Consider the following 17260-nt stretch of genomic DNA (forward strand, 5'->3'; position numbering starts at 1 on the left):
GTTGCGGTGAGCTGTGGTGTAGATTGCAGATGCAGCTCGGATCCGGCGTTGCTGAGGCTCTGGTATAGGCTGGCAGCTGGAGCTCCAATTCGACCCCTAGCCTGGGAACTTCAATATGATGCGGGTGTGGCCCTAAAAAGCAAATAGTAATAATAACAATAATAAATATAAAAGGTCCCTGAAGTTCCCCCTGTGGTGCAATGGGATCAGTGGCACCTCTGCAGCACCAAGACACAGGTTTAATTCCTGGCCTGGCACAGTGGGTTAGAGGATCCAGTCTTGGTGCATCTGTGGCACAGACTGCAACTTCAGCTCAGATCTGATCCCTAGCCTGTGAACTCCACAGGCCATGAGGAGGCCAGAAAAGAAAAAAAAAAAAGAAAAAGAGGGGTGGGGGGAAAGAGCTCCATTCGTCTCAGATGACTTTTCTTTTTTTGGTGTAAACTGTGACTTGCTCTGATTAAAAGCATGAAGGTTATGATTACTGAATTTGCAATGATTAAAAAGGCACTCTTTTGTTTTGTATTGGTGATCTCGGAATTGACTGCAGAATCAGTTACCAATCCTTAGCATAAATCCACATTAACTTCTAAAATATTTTCTGAAAGAATGATCAATAACACCACATACTGTGCATAGAGGAGCTCAGAATTCTGCTGCGTTTTTTAGAAGAGCTCTAAGTCAGAATGGGAAGTTCCTTTCTACACTTTTCTTCACCAAGGACTCCTGGTTCAGTCAGTAGCCATTCAACAATGAATATTTAATCTGGTTTAAAGCCAAGTTAGTTCACACACAGACTTGCAGATTAGTGAGAGAGCATTAAGGTATACTGGGTAGGAATGTGAACTCTGAAATCAGAACACCCAGGTTGGCTAGGTTTGAATACTAGATCTACCATTTACTAACTAGGTAATCATGGACAAGTTGGTTAAAACTCTCTAGGCCTTGGTTACCTCATCTATTAGAATGGAGATTTTGGAGTGTTTCTGTTGTGGCTCAGTGGTAACAAACCCTATGAGTCTCCATGAGGATGTGGGTTCGATCCCTGGCCTCACTCAGTGGTTAAGGATCTAGCATTGCTGTGAGCTGCAGTGTAGGTCACAGACATGGCTCATATCTGGTGTTGCTGTGGTATGGGCTGGCAGCTATAGCTCCAATTCGACCCCTAGCCTGGGAACTTCCATGTGTCACAGGTACAGCTCTATAAAGTAAAAAAAAAAAAATAAAGTAATTAAATTAAAATGGAGATTTTTTTTGGGGGGCACACCTGAGGCATAGGGAAATTTCCAGGCAAGTGATCAAATCCAAGCCCCAAAAGCTGCAGCAACACTGGATCCTTAACCCACTGCACCAGAGCAGGAACTCCTAAAATGGAGATATTATCACTGTGAATTAAAACTCCATCTACAGGATAGGAAGGGTCAAGGGAAATGAGAGGTGCAACAGAAAGGAAAAAGAAGGTGTTCCCATTGTGGCTCAGCAGTAATGAACCCATGTAGTATTCATGAGGATGCAGGTTCGATCCCTGGCCTCGCTCAGTGGGTTAAGGATCTGGTGTTGCAGATGAGCTGTAGTGTAGGTCACAAACGTGGCTCAGATCTGGCACTGCTGTGGCTGTGGAGTAGAATGGCAGTTGCAGCTCCAATTGAACCCCTAGCCTGGGAACCTCTATGTACTGTAGGTGCAGCCCTTAAAAAAAAAAAAAAAAAGAAAAAGAGATCCATTTACTGAAAGAAAAGGAGATGGAATTATGGGAAACTTTGAGGGAGATAAAAGATACTCAACTGATTCATTTTATACCATGGAAATGTGAGAAATAAGTTTCAATGTTAAGATAGCATCTTTTTTTTGGAGAGGGTAGAGGGAAATGGGAGCTGAAGTCAAATAATGCTTGCAAGACATCCACAGCCTTCTCAGAAGAAGACCATGTACTACTACTAAAAAAAAGTCTGCAGTTGTTACAGGGAAGAGGAGTTGGCTGCTAGTAACTACAAGGAGCTCATGCTTCTTCAGCACAGATATGCATCAGATCTACCTCTCTTACGGTTGACCCCACAGCACAGAAAGTTGAAACCTAAATGAGGAAAAACAGAAAGTTATCACTTACTTCTGGAGTTCTACTTGCTTACGGCAGAATATACATATTTAAAAAAACAACAGCAGGAGTTCTCTGGTGGCAGTTTGGGTTAAGGATTGGAGACGTCACTGCTATGGCTTGGGTCACTGCTGTGGCATGGCTTTGATACTGGGCTCAGGAACTTCTGAATGCCGCAACTTCCTCCAAAATTACAAAAAAAATCACAACTCTAAAGTTTAAAAATTATTATTATTTTGCTTTTTTGGGCCGCACTCCTGGCACATGGAAGTTCCCAGGCTAGGGGTCAAGTTGGAGCTACAGCTGCTGGCCTATGCCACAGCCATAGCAACACAGTATCTGACATATCTTCAACCTACACCACAGCTCATAGCAACGCCGGATCCTTAACCCACTGAGCAAGGGCAGGGATCGAACCGGCATCCTCAGGATTCTAGTCAGATTCCTTTCTGCTGTACCACAAGGGGAACTCCCTAAAGTTTAAAATTATGAACAAGACCTGGCCTGATCCCCAGCACCATACTGTGAAATGTGAGATGATTTTCCGCAGTTCTAGGTAAATTAAAAAAAATATATATATATATATATAGACACACACACATACACACACACACACAGAGGGAAAAGGAGACTCTCTGGCAGAAAAATTCCAGGAGTTATCACAAAACTTGTAACCCAAACAATTTCAATATGAAGTGATTTCAGATTGGCGAAAAAATTTCAGGTATAGGGAGTTCCCTGGTGGCACAGTGGGTTAAGGATCCAGCGTTGTCATTGCTGTGGCTCAGGTTTGATCCCTGGCCTGGGAACTTCTATATACCATAGGTGCAGTCAAAAAACAATTCCAAAAGATTATATACCAAAATGTTAAAATATGACCATATTAGTAGGATTAAGTTGATTTGATAACGTTATTTTTATTTACTTATTTATTTATCTTTTTAGGGCAGCACTCATGGCATATGGAGGTTCCCAGGCTAGGGGCTGAATCTGAGCTGTAGCCACCAGCCTTCACCACAGCCCACAGCAACTTAGGATCCAAGCTGCGTCTGTGATCTACACCACAGCTCATGGCAATGCTGGATCCTTAACCCACTGAGTGAGGCCAGGAATTGAACCCACGTCCTCATAGTGGCTAGTTGGGTTCATTAATTACTGAGCCAACACGGGAATTCCTATATACTTATTTATTACTTTTGGAGACTTCGTGTTTATCTATCTATTTTTGGTCTGCATTCAGAAGTTCCCAGGCCAGGGATGAAACCCATGCCACAGCAGCAGTGACAATGGCTGATCCTTAACTGCTAGGCCACCATGGAACTCCTGATTTTGTAACTTTAAATTTCTATTTTTCCTTGTCTATATAAACTTTCCATAAGAAATAATTAGGTAATTTAACAATGAAAGAAAAGATAAACAGGAATAGTTTTATTGTTGTTGTTTTATAACCCATTTTTCCCAGTAAACTGCTATCAACACTTCCACACATACAGAACACCATCACCTCCCTCCCCACATATTAACTCAAGCTCATTACAATCATATTATGCTGCTGTAGAAATAGACTACATGGAAAAATGTGAAAAGATGATGCTTCGAAAGCTGCTGACAATTCCAAGCTACAAATAAGCATGAGTTCTATACACTCTCTCCCTTTCTCTATTATTACTTTGAGATGCCTATACAACCTGAAACAAACCTACATTTGATATCAGGTCCTCTCTAAAGAGTTTACCTTTCATATCCTTCAGAACTATAGAAATTCTCCTATAAAACAGGGATACCTAGTTTCAGCATATTTCCTGGATACTTGAAAAATATAAAAGATCTAAATTATAAAAACTATCTGATAAATCTTTAATGTTACTAAAATAATTTCAAAACAGCTGAATCAGCCAAATGAAGTGCCAAAGTTTGAAACAACCCAATAAATTCTTACTAAAATACAAAGCAGAATCATCACACCATGTCACAGAAAATTTTCTGGGTAACTCTGTACTAGTCTTAAGGGAGCACTCCATTTTGGTCCTTGGCCCCAAACTAAGTTGTGTTTGTGATAAAAAAAGGTACCCAAAGGGGCTGGTTTTCTAGTCACTTGGCAAAACACCACCATGACTTCATAAATCTGCTTGCTACCACTAAAACACTGGAGACTAAGATTCACTATTGAGAGGAAGGAGAAAATGGTAGAAAAAAAAATCAATATAATTCTTAGAAGTGTGAAAAAATGCAAACTTCAGAGGGGGGAGCCATAAAAAGAGGAGATAACTGAAACAAAGTTATTTTCAAATAGTAACAGCTCCAAAAGAAGACCTATAGTCTATACCCACACCCTTACCAGTGCCAAGAACAAAACAGAGCTGGCCCTAATACCAGAGCCTCTCCCAGTGCTTTCAGAGCAAAAGCATTTCCGTCAGCGATGAGATGACATCATGTACTAGATGAAAAACTGAGGCAGTGTGTGGCTGACTTCAGTGTTTAAGTACACATATAATTTGGGGGACACTAGAGGCTGGCCGGATGTGCATTCCTCAGACAACTGGAGGTTTGCCTCAACAGGTCATAAAGAAGCAATCCCGGAGACCTAGCTCAATGAGCTACCAATAATACTACCCCACAAATGTGTCCATAATTCCTATACGTAAGGCCCAAAAGACAAGCTGGCTCTTTGGAAGCAAATTGCTAATTCCTAGGGGGTATTTTGGTTGATAACATTGACAGCCAGAGATTTGATCTGATTTGATTTGATTTATTGTCTTTTTAGGGCCACACCTGCAGCATATGGAAATTCCTAGGCTAGGGAATTGAACTGGAGCTGCAGCTGATGGCCTACGCTATAGCCACAGCAATGCTAGATCCCAGCCACCTCTGCACCTACACCACAGCTCACCTACACCACAGCTCCTGGCAATGCCAGCTCCTTAACCCACTGAGTGGGGTCAGGGATCAAACCTGCATCCTCATAGATACTAGGAGGGTTTGTTACGGCTGAGCCACGACGGGAACTCCTGAGAGCCAGAGATTTAAAAAGAAATAAAAGCAGGAGTTCCCGTCATGGCGCAGTGGTTAACGAATCCGACTAGGAACCATGAGGTTGCGGGTTTGGTCCCTGCCCTTGCTCAGTGGGTGTAACGATCCGGCGTTGCCGTGAGCTGTGGTGTAGGTTGCAGACTCGGCTGGGATCCCTCGTTGCTGTGGCTCTGGCGTAGGCCGGTGGCTACAGCTCCGATTCAACCCCTAGCCTGGGAACCTCCATATGCCACGGGAGCGGCCCAAGAAATAGCAACAACAACAACAACAAAAAAAGACAAAAGACCAAAAAAATAAAAAGAAATAAAAGCAAAAACAAAAACAAAACAACGTCATCAGCTTAGCTGTCTGCTGGACTATCTCAAACAATCTCTCTGGCCCTCTTTAACTTGAAATACTGAAAGCCATTTTAATTATATCATTGCATGTAGGAGGCATGTTATCCAAATGAAAATACTCAGAAATATGTCTAAAATGTCAGCCTGTCTAATGAGAAGTATTGCAGAGCACACAGTTCTAAGAGATGGTGTTCAAAAAACAAACACACACCATTACTATACCCTCAATAAGAACTAAACCAAGGAGTTCCCGTTGTGGCGCAGTGGTTAACGAATCCGACTAGGAACCATGAGGTTGCGGGTTCGGTCCCTGCCCTTGCTCAGTGGGTTAAGGATTCGGTGTTGCCGTGAGCTGTGGTGTAGGTTGCAGACTCGGCTGGGATCCCTCGTTGCTGTGGCTCTGGCGTAGGCCGGTGGCTACAGCTTCGATTCGACCCCTAACCTGGGAACCTCCATATGCTGCGGAAGCGGCCCAAAGAAATAGCAAAAAGACAAAAAAAAAAAAAGAACTAAACCAAGCCAATTAGAAAATCAAGCCACATCTCAGAGAAAAGATAAATTTTGTTTCCTAGCAGGTATCAATTTTTCCTAAGGATCTTCTACAAAAAAGTCAGAAAGGCAAAGACGCTCTTAAAACAAAAGCTCAAAAGCAGTTTGATCTCCCAGTCCTGGGGTAACCTCAGCTAAGAGCCAACTAAGTAAACAGCAAGGAATGAGCCAAAGGTTTACTAAGAGCTGTCTTATTTATTAGACTTTATGCCAAGTCTCTGGACTATTAACAATGTCTCTGGGAGTTCCCGTGGTGGCGCAGTGGTTAACGAATCCAACTAGGAACCATGAGGTTTCGGGTTCGATCCCTGCCCTTGCTCAGTGGGTTAACGATCTGGCGTTGTCATGAGCTGTGGTGTAGGTTGCAGACATGGCACGGATCCTACGCTGCTGTGGCTCTGGCGTAGGCCAGTGGCTACAGCTCTGATTAGACCCCTAGCCTAGGAACCTCCATATGCTGCAGGAGTGGCCCAAGAAATGGCAAAAAGACAAAAAACAAACAAACAAACCAAAAAACAATGTCTCTGAACCTCAGCTTCCTAATTTGGAAAATGAGAAGGTTAAAAATGAAAACATCTCGGAGTTCACTGTGGTGCAGTGGAAAAGAATTCGACAAGGAACCAGGAGGTTGCGGGTTCAAGATCTCTGGCCTCCCTCAGTGGGTTGAGGATCCAGTGTTGCCATGGCTGTGGTGTAGGCCAGCAGCTGTAGCTCTGATTTGACCCCTAGCCTGGGACTCTCCATATGCCATGGGTGCAGCCCCTAAAAAAAAGAAAAAAAAAAAAAACCCTCTATATTTTCCTCTAGTGATAAATTTTCATTTCAAGTTCTATAAGGCAAATTTCATGGTTCTCAGGTCTCGACTATGTATCTCTTGGCACTAAAATTTTTGTTGAAATTTATGGGGGGAAAAAAAAACTGAGTCCTTTTTAAAAGACTTAAGACTTACAGGTAAGGCAACCCATGGCCAAGAAGAATTTGAGATTTCTGGAAGGTCACCACCTCCCATTTCTATTACCAAACCTGGCTTTAACTATCTTGAAAAAAAGCAGTGAATACTCCTGACTTGGAATGTGTGTATTTGAGCTGAGAAAATCAAACATAATGATATAATGAGCATTAACTTTCCCAACAATGCACTTCAACTACCCCCGGACTCAAATGCAAGAAAATCAGAGACACATTCAAGTTACTTCTCTGCCATCCCCCCCCCCTTTTTAGGGCTGCACCCTAAAAAGCTAAAAAAAAAAAAAAGGAACATGGAAGTTCCCAGGCTAGGGATCTAAGTCTAATTGGAGCTACAGCTGCCAGCCTACAGCACAGCAACTCAGGATCCAAGCCACATTTGCGACCTACAGCACAGCTCACGGCAATGCCAGATCCTTAACACACTGAGCAAGGCCAGGGATTGAACCCGCAAACCTTGTGGTTCCTAGTCAGATTCTTTTCCACTGCACCAAGACAGGAATTCCTCTGCCATCCCTTTTACACACGTTCTTGTCAACGAGAACTTGAAGTTTACCAGGTATGTTTACTTACACTGCACAAGAAAGCTAACATTCTAAGCTACTTATATATCCTAAAAAAAACCTCTTCTCATTCTCTTCCCGAAACTTCCCTTTGCCCACTGCCCATCAACATTACTGATCCTTTGGGACAGTGCTTATCCTGGGTTAATTCCATATTGCTCAGTTTAGTAAACAAGGCAAATAATTATACTGAGCTCCCTACAAAGAATCTGCCCTTCTCTCTTTCTGTTTTTTTTTTTTTTTGTCTTTTTGCCATTTCTGGGCCACTCCCGCGGCATATGGAGGTTCCCAGGCTAGGGGTTGAATCGGAGCTGTAGCCACCGGCCTACGCCAGAGCCACAGCAACGCGGGATCCGAGCCGCGTCTGCAACCTACACCACAGCTCACGGCAATGCTGAGCAAGGGCAGGGACCGAACCCGCAACCCTCATGGTTCCTAGTCGGATTCGTTAACCACTGCGCCACGATGGGAACTCCCTGCCCTTCTCTCTCTTTTTTTATCAGTCTCCCTCAGATTCCAACAGTAAGGGGACTATTTGGGAATCAGATGTTTAAAAATTAATACATACTGTATCCAGCCATTAAAAATAAACAGACTAATTTCAGAGAAGGAGAAAAAAATGATCAGTGATAAAGTTTAAAAAGTTTGGAGGGGTTGAGGGAAAAAGTTCAAACAGAAAACAATAAAGAAATAACAGTAGCACATTAGGAGAGATGAACAAAACAAGATCAACCCATTATGTACAAACTAAACAATGCTCTCTTTGATAAGAAAGGGTGGAGAAGTAAAGTCAGCAGGGGAAGTGAGCTAGAAAGGGGTATCCTCTAGGAAACACCATCAATCCAAATACTCTGAATCTGAATGGTGGGTTGAACCTTTGTAACACAGAGATTCCCTCCACCAGATTATCAGAAAATTAGCATACTTCCCGAAGTATACTTGTATCCTCGATTAAGAGGATATACCCAGGAAAAAAAAGAAAGAGAAGAAGAAACTGACAACTCTGGTCTTTTTGCTTTCTTCATGTCAAGTAAGAATATCCCCAAAATTTTAGGAAGAAAACATCCAGCTTAAAGGATAAATAACCTCCCCATCTTCCTGCTCCCCAGTTTGGCCTGGTGTTATCTCTGTTGTACATTTCACAAGCTATAGTTGCTATTACATTATCAAAGAATAGGCTGATAAAATAAGTAACAGCTAGCAGCTAGCACATATGTGAGGCAAATTATTAATCAGAAGAATTTTTATCAACCCACAATAGCATACAGAAATTAACAAACATAATACACACGTTGATATTCAAAGCTAACTTGTAAGTACACATTACCAATTAGTATCACATACTGGATGCCTAGTAAGTTCATATAATTACACTTGACACTGATCGGCCATGGTGGAAATAAATGGGTAATTTAAAAAATGACATTCTGGGCAGTTTCCATAGTGGTGCAGTGGTTAACGAATCTGACTAGGAACCATGAGGTTGTGGGTTCGATCCCTGGCCTTGCTCAGTGGGTTAAGGATCCAGCGTGGCTGTGGTATAGGCCAGCACCTGTAGATCCAATTCGACCCCTAGCCTGGGAACCTCCATATGCCACGGGAGCAGCCCTAGAAAAGGCAAAAAGACCAAAAAAAAAAAAAAAGGACATCCTGGGAGTTACCGTTGTGGTATGAGTTAAGGATCTGGTGTTGATGAGATGAAGCTGTGGCTCCTATCTGATCCCTGGCCCAGGAACTTCCATATGCTATGGTGTGGCAAAAAAAAAAAAAAAAAAAAACATTCTGATGTCAGTTTTCTGATAGAATCTACCAAGGGGATAAAAGGAAAAAAAGGAAGAGGTGTGTAGGTGTCAAAACCCTTTGCGGAGAAAAAAAGAAAATTCTCTCCCTACTTATAAAATACCTAGCAAAATGGTACCTGGGTAATAGTCTGACTACATGGCATTGTGTTCTATCTTTACATTTCCAAATTTCTTTTTTTTTAATATATATTTAACACTTCCAAATTTCAATTTCTCACTCCGGTAAAGTGGCTTAGGGTTGTTTTAATTTCACTAGTATGGAAGACTTTAAAGGAAAGAGATCAGTACAAATAGCTTTCACTATAGACAAAGAACACGGACCAAAAAAAACTTCAACAAAATCCCTACCATTTGGAGTTGTCAGATTACAGTATACATTTACTGGTGGAGCTCTTCGGGGAAGAACAAAGCCACCAGAATCAAGGACTGATGAGAACGGCCCAACCATAAAGATTTCCAGCAAAAAAACCCTTGAATCCTGTGTCTTCTGTGGTTTCCCTCAGTATTTAAGGGGGGAAAAGGTCAGAAAAGGAGCTGTAAAAGTTACCTCCAAGTCATTTGTGCTCATGATAAAATTTTGGTGAAGTGTGACAATTTCAGAAATCTTCTGGTCTGAAGCAAAAGAAGCTACAGGTTCAAGTACAACTTCTAAAGTTTCAAGTGCTTTTCTCAGGGAAGTCACACATGATATTATCACACAGCTCTTATTTCAGTGGATCAATGGACACTTTAGCCCTCTAACTTTACTTTTTAACTCCTCCACTAACTTCAAATCAAGTCTCCAAAACAGAAACTCTCTCTACTCCCTTTCCGGTAGTAAAAAGGGAACTCAGTGGCTCAATTTCAAACTCTTTTGATGGACTAGACAAACTGCAGACAGGGAAACAGGTTCCCTTTACACTGGTGTGACATATGGTTGTACTGTCAACAGTACCTCATCAGGGCTGATTTTTTAAGTGGTGCCACAGTCCAAATAATGATGATGTGGGAGAAAGGAAGAGAAGAAATAAATTTCCTTCACACAAGGAACAGCTGACAAGAAACTGCAACACCTTTTATAAACAACCAAAGTTTAAGAACAAGCACATGATGATGGCTGCTGTAAGCTGACATTCATTATAATTGCCTCCTTCAAATCCAAACATGGTAATTACTTCAATGAGAAAGGATGTCAAACATCTCTTAAGAGTATATGCTTTGCTCTACCCTCTGTATTTCACTTGTCAGCAGAATAAAAGACCACAACAGTTCTTTTTTTTTTTTTGTCTTTTTTGTCTTTTTGCTATTTCTTTGGGCCGCTCCCGCGGCATATGGAGGTTCCCAGGCTAGGGGTCGAATCGGAGCTGTAGCCACTGGCCTATGCCAGAGCCACAGCAACATGGGATCCGAGCCGCGTCTGCAACCTACACCACAGCTCACAGCAACACCAGATCATTAACCCACTGAGCAAGGGCAGGGACCGAACCCACAACCTCATGGTTCCTAGTTGGATTTGTTAACCACTGCGCCACGACAGGAACTCCCACAACAGTTCTAAATTACCTGTCCTTCCTAATTTGAAGGCCAAAGATTCTTAATTTCTCTGGTACAATCCAGACAGAGAACCACTCCTCTCCAATCACAAACAAAACATATTCTCAACAGCTTTTCTGCATCAGAACCAAACATCATATACTCTTCAAAAACATATCCTTAAGGAGTGCCTGTCGTGGTGCGGCGGAAACGAATCTGACTAGGAACCATGAGGCTGTGGGTTCGATCCCTGGCCTTGCTCAGTGGGTTAAGGATCCAGCGTGGCTGTGGTATAGGCCAGCACCTGTAGATCCAATTCCACCCCTAGCCTGGGAACCTCCATATGCCACTAATATGGCCCTAAGAAGCAAAAAAAAAAAAAAAAAATCCTTGAAATAAAATATTCTATTACATTCAATAAGCCAAAACCTAAGTGAACGTGCAGATACACAGAAAAAAATCAACACTGCATACCTGTGTTTTATGATATCCATGATAATCCTGTAATGTTTTTAAGAATATTTATGAGAATTTTTCTTAATTTCTTAACCCAAATGTTTCAATATTTGCCAAAGAAGTAGGGAAGGAGGGTGTAAAAGAAACAAAATAAAAAAGGAATCTAAAGGTATTTATTTTTAGTCATTTTTACATCTTGACTTCACATGTGAACACAGTAGAGTCAAGGAGCTATGAAGTCCACTGAAGCCTAATACTTGACTTTCTGGTGAAAACACAATAGGAATAAACATGTATAGAATCTGAATTACATTCTGCTAGTCCTAGGATCTGGCAGGAAATATAAAAACATACAAAAATATCAAACAGTGTGACATCTACTATGGCTGTGCTGTAGGCCAGCAGCTACAGCTTTGATTTGACCCCTAGCCTGGGAACTTCCATATGCTGTGGGTACAGCCCTAAAAAGACAAAATAAATGAATAAATAAATAAAGATAATGGGACTCTCTTCATAGGAGTTGAGACCTAAAGAGGAGGATGATATATCAATATGTGACAGAAATATTTCCTTCTACTCCTAAATCTGTCCACCCGGCCAATACTTGCAGGAGATAGAAGGTGAATCAAGTTTTGGGCTATAAACACATGGTTTTTAAGATTAAACTGATTTCTAATAGCCGATTTGTGAGTTAGAAAGAAAAGATTTTTTTTTTTTTGTCTCTTGTTGCTATTTCTTGGGCCGCTCCCGCCGCATATGGAGGTTCCCAGGCTAGGGGTTGAATCGGAGCTGTAGCCACCGGCCTACGCCAGAGCCACAGCAACGCGGGATCCGAGCCGCGTCTGCAACCTACACCACAGCTCACGGCAACGCCGGATCGTTAACCCACTGAGCAAGGGCAGGGACCGAACCCGCAACCTCATGGTTCCTAGTCGGATTCGTTAACCACTGCGCCACGACGGGAACTCCTAGAAAGAAAAGATTTTAAGTTAAGGCGCTACTGTGTTAAAAAAAAAAAACCTGTCATTTTAGGAGTTTCTGCTGTGGTGCAGGAGGTTAAGGATCCAGAGTTGCTACAGCTGTGGCTCAGATTCAATACCTAGCCTGGGAATTTACATATGCCCCGGGAGCAGCCAAAAAAACCAAAAACTGTCATTTTTAACTTTATCCTTCTCCACAGAATGCAACATGAGTTGTTCCCGCCCTCTAATCCTTTACAGGAAAGGCAAAAATTACCTCCCAAGAAACTAAAAATAGATGTACATAAATAAAACTGCAGTTTATGAAAAAGATATTTGTGACCAAGTATTCGCTCATCTGAGCTGGACTATGAAAGATGGAACCCTCTATTTAATCAATTTGAAATGGGAAGGATACAATTCCAGGCCTAAGGAACTGTCAATGTCTAAAGAAAAACATCCATCAACTGGCAGCCTCTCCTGTTCAGTGTGGAGGCAACAGTCACTATGGAAGACCAGACATTTCTGATGGAAGCTCTAGAACAGTTTCTGATTCAAACTACCCCCACAACACACACACACATCCCGACACCACACATTTTCCCTCCTACACACAATCTGTTGCTTTTCTAGTGGGTTCTTCTGCCCTCCTTCAATTTTCAACAGTTTCTAACTACCCTGAGCTATATGCCCTTAGCTCCCTTCTCCAATTGTCAATTTCCTGCCTAAGCATTCTTCCAATCCATTTCCTATTATGCAATATTCTCCAACAACACTTAAGAGCCACCCCCAACCCCATCCTTCTCAGGCCTAATTGCCAGCATCACCTCCCTCAATATCTACCATAACTCAAGACTTCGGCATTCTGCCTTCTCCATCTGTTTTCAAGGTCTTTTAGCCCTAATTTTCCACATTCCTCAGGCTCTTTTCAAAACTTCCCATTCCTTCCCAAGTTAGGCAGTCTAGAGATGTAAGTCTTCAAAGGAGGATGTTCGATAAAACGTGTACGTGTGTCTGCGAGATGGCGCGTGTTTGTATGTGTGGCGGGGGGCCGGGCAGGGCACGCAGTGAGAAGTAATGACGCATTAAGGGGAGTCTGTGAAAAAGACGGCTTCAATACTCCCACCCCCAACAAAACCCACAGTATTCCCTAACTCCCCAGCAATCGAAAGCGTCCCACAACTCACCATACCTTTTAAGTCCCATGGTTTCTCTGCCACATTTAATCCAATTAACATCACAATCAATTTGGATTCTACCAACCTCTCACACTACGTAATTCCTCGTTACTTGTGAAGCCTCCATTTACTTTTTTCTACTCTCTTCGGTTCCTTCCTACTCCCACCGTCAATCTCCATCCCTTCCTGACCCTACTCCTTACAAGTCCTCAACTCGGTCTCCTCGAAGACAACCAACATCTTTGACAGCTTCTTTTTTCTCAATTAAATCCACCCTTTCCTTAGATTCCCCCAGTCCGCTCAGAAAACCCTGCTGTATGAAAGCCTAGCCCTCTGTCCTTACCGGCAACGCCTCGGACACCCCCAGCTAAAGGTGCCGTTCCAGGGTCTCGCTCTTCCTCCTACTGCACAGCCATCATCAACCCTCAGCCCACGCCCCACCGTGATTACCTGAGGACGAGGTGCAGGGAGGGACCCCCGGAATCCACGGGTGAAGACCCGACCGCCGACGACCCAGACGAGGCAGACGCCATCTTGGCAGCCCCCCGCCCCCTCAGCGGCCTCCCTCCCTTTCAAGCGGGATCTTCCTTTTCTCGGAGTCGAATCTTCCCCACGTCTCTTCACAGAACCCGCGTTCTGCGGGCCACCTCCCCGCCCCCTCTGGGGCCTCTCTCAGACACGTCGGGCCGGCTCCCAGACCAACTCAGGGCCACACCATTCGGTTGGCATGGGGGAGAACTCCCGTCTCGAAGCCTCTCCGCAGATTTAACCGCTTTCCGCCGGAGCTACTTTCCCCTTTCACAATAGATTAATCTCAAACCCGCTACCGGAACCCCACATCTGGACCAAACCACACCTAAAATAACAAGGAGGGGGTGTCTGTGAGAAGTCCCGGCAGAGCGAACGCCCCCTCCCCCCTCCTCCTTGGCCACGGCCTGTTTATCGCCCAACCCCAAGGCTCGACTCCGGGTGGCCCGTGAAATCCGGGCACTGCGCACGCGCCCAACCTTTGGTGCCCATCCCAGCCTGGGAAGCCAAACCAATCAGGAGGCTGCTACAGATCACATGACGCGTGTGGGGCGCGCCCTAACGAATCCAAGGGTCGAAGACAGCGCGTCCCTCTCAGCAGACCTTCCCTACGGTGTCTCGGTGAGGCCACCTAGGCTCGCCTCTTTGAAGGGACTGGGTGGAGAGGTCTAAGCTCTGCAAGAGTCCGCGGGGCAGGCCCTCTCCGTTTCACAGACCAGGAAAAACTCCCGATAGAAGCGCTGCTGTCCAGAGACATTCAACATTCTAATATCATAAAACATCACATGCCACCAAGTATTCTTCCAGCTTTACTGCTTTATTTAAAGTGCATGTCTGTCTTGCCTTCCTCTCAATGACGTTCACAACGTACACTTTGCCTCAAGCCTAATACTGAGCACGATGATGGAATTCAGTAAATATTTGAAAAGTGAACAACGAATGAAGACCTGTCAAAAAGGGTCACAAAAGGCGATCGGAAACATCACGGTCTTCCTGCGATCCAAGCCTTAACCTCTCTTAGTTACCGATGTTCGAAAGAGCATAGAGGCGCACAGAGAAATTCCCCACTCTATTCTAATCTTTGTACTAACCTGAAAAGTTTAAAATATATATATATATACCCTGGAAATTATGAACTCTTGTGGCGATCTGAAGACCTGACTCTCTGAATAGGCTGTAAGCTGGTAGAGAGCAACAACTATTTCACTCTATCTCCAGCTCCTCCCATGATGTAATTCTGTACATAGTAAGAACTCAATAGTTATTTGTGGAATGAATAAATGAAGAGGATTAGGGAGGGGGAATCCTATGTATTGTAACCCCCAAGATGACCTGGTTGTCTTCTATCCACATGTCTTCTGGGTCATTGAAAGGGAAACTAAGGAGTTCCCATTGTGGCCCAACAGAAACGAATCTGACTAGTAGCCATGAGGACACAGGTTCAATTCCTGGCCTCGCTCAGTGGGTTAAGGATCTGGCGTTGCCATGAGCTGTGGTGTAGGTCGCAGACATGGCTGGGATCTGGCTTGGCTATGGCTGTGGTGTAGGCTAGCAACTACAGCTCCGATTCGACCCCTAGCCTGGGAACCTTCATATGCCCCAGGCATGGCCCTAAAAAGACAAAAAAAAAAAAAGGAAACTAGGACCAAAAGCCCAGAAAATAACCCATGCATTTACCTCTGCCTTCTCCCTCCCTTGATCAAGATCTTGGAGTTCCCATTGTAGCAGAGCGGAAACAAATCCGACCAGTGTCCATGAGGATATAGGTTCCATCCCTGGCCTCAAGGTGAAGTGAGCTGTGGTATAGGATCTGGAGTTGCTGTGGCTGTGGTATAGGCTGGCAGCCTTAGCTCAGATTTGACCCCTAGCCTGGGAAGTCCCATACGCCGCAAGTACGACACTAAAAAGCAAAAGAAAAAGGATTGTTTTTTAAATAATTTTTAAATAAATATATTTTTAAACAATTCTAAAATAATTGTTTCCCTACTGCCACCTGCTGGGTTATCTGTCTTCATTTGGGTGCTGAAGGTAGACAAACTTCAAATGGTTGAATTGCCATTTGTAACTCCATGATAATGGAATGTATAGCATTGAAGTATTTTGTTTCTGAATTTAAAGCTGGAAATAGACCAGTAAAACCCTTATTCGCCAAAGCAATAGGAGTTCCCATCATGGCTCAGCAGTTATTGAACCCGACTAGCATCCATGAGGACTCGGTTTGATCCCTGGCCTCGATGAGTGGGTTAAGGATACGGCATTGCCGTGAGCTGTGGTGTAGCTCGAAGATGCGGCTCGGATCCCATGTTGCTGTGGCTCTGGCATAGGCTGGTGGCTACAGCTTCAATTAGACCCCTAGCCTGGGAACCTCCATATGCCGCGGGAGAGACCCTAAAAAAGGCAAAAAGACAAAAAAAAAAAAAATTGGGCCCCTAGCCTGGGAACTTCCATATGCCCCAGGTGTGGCCCTAAAAAGATGGGGGGAAAAAAAAAGCAATAGGTCAACAGAGGGATCTTCTCCCAAGAATCTGATCTATGAATTTGATTTCAGCACGCTTGGAAGAAGAGCCTCCTGTTCTGTAGCTTCTTAGAGGGTCTTTGTTTCTCCTTTATGTACCAGAATATATCTACTATTACTCCTACCACCTTGTATTATGTCAGTTGGTTTACTTGTTTGTCTCTCTCATAGACTATGAATGTTTTATGACAAAGATTATATCTTATCCATTTTTTTTTTCTTTTTGGCCACTCCTGGGGCATGAGGAAGTTCCCGGGCTAGGGATCAAACTGTGCCATAGCAGCAACCCAAGCCGCTGCAGTGACAATGCCTTCCGCAGAGGCAAAATAAGAGGATGAGTACCTTAACCCTCTACGCCACAAGAGAGCCCTACATCTTTTCTATTTTTATATCTCAGGCAACTAGAATGGTGCCTGACACAAAGCAGGTGCCCAACACCTAAATTCTCCTGAATTTATGAATGGATGAAGGCAAAATTTTAAAAATGGGGCTAGGTGTGTTTCCCATATTTTCACCCTAAACCTTGTCTCTGCCCCCACTTCCACTCAATCCCTGGGGAGGCCTCTGAGTCATAAAGCCACTCTTCCCCAGTAACATTCCTGGCATAGCAGAACTGGGGTGACGTGGCAGGGTGTGGAAGCCTGGACAGAGGAGGACACATTGGCTTGGTGCCCGCAAGGAAATGGAAAAGGGAGTTCACCAATATATAATTTGGAAAAAGGAGGGGACAACCTGGTGATCTCCAAATGGAGCCACTCATACATAGTTG

General features: G+C 43.7%; 1 protein-coding gene across 1 annotated transcript in view; it reads right to left on the bottom strand.

Annotated features, from left to right (window-relative positions):
• PIP5K1A (phosphatidylinositol-4-phosphate 5-kinase type 1 alpha) overlaps positions 1-14441 on the bottom strand; it is a 42998-nt gene extending 28557 nt beyond the window's left edge. The window contains 1 exon segment of the mRNA XM_047784673.1: positions 13899-14441. The gene's annotated coding sequence lies outside the window, so the exon portion shown is untranslated.
• Between the last annotated feature and the right edge of the window lie 2819 nt (positions 14442-17260).

Source organism: Phacochoerus africanus, chromosome 6 (assembly GCF_016906955.1).
Source record: "Phacochoerus africanus isolate WHEZ1 chromosome 6, ROS_Pafr_v1, whole genome shotgun sequence".
Taxonomy (NCBI): Eukaryota; Metazoa; Chordata; class Mammalia; order Artiodactyla; family Suidae; genus Phacochoerus; species Phacochoerus africanus.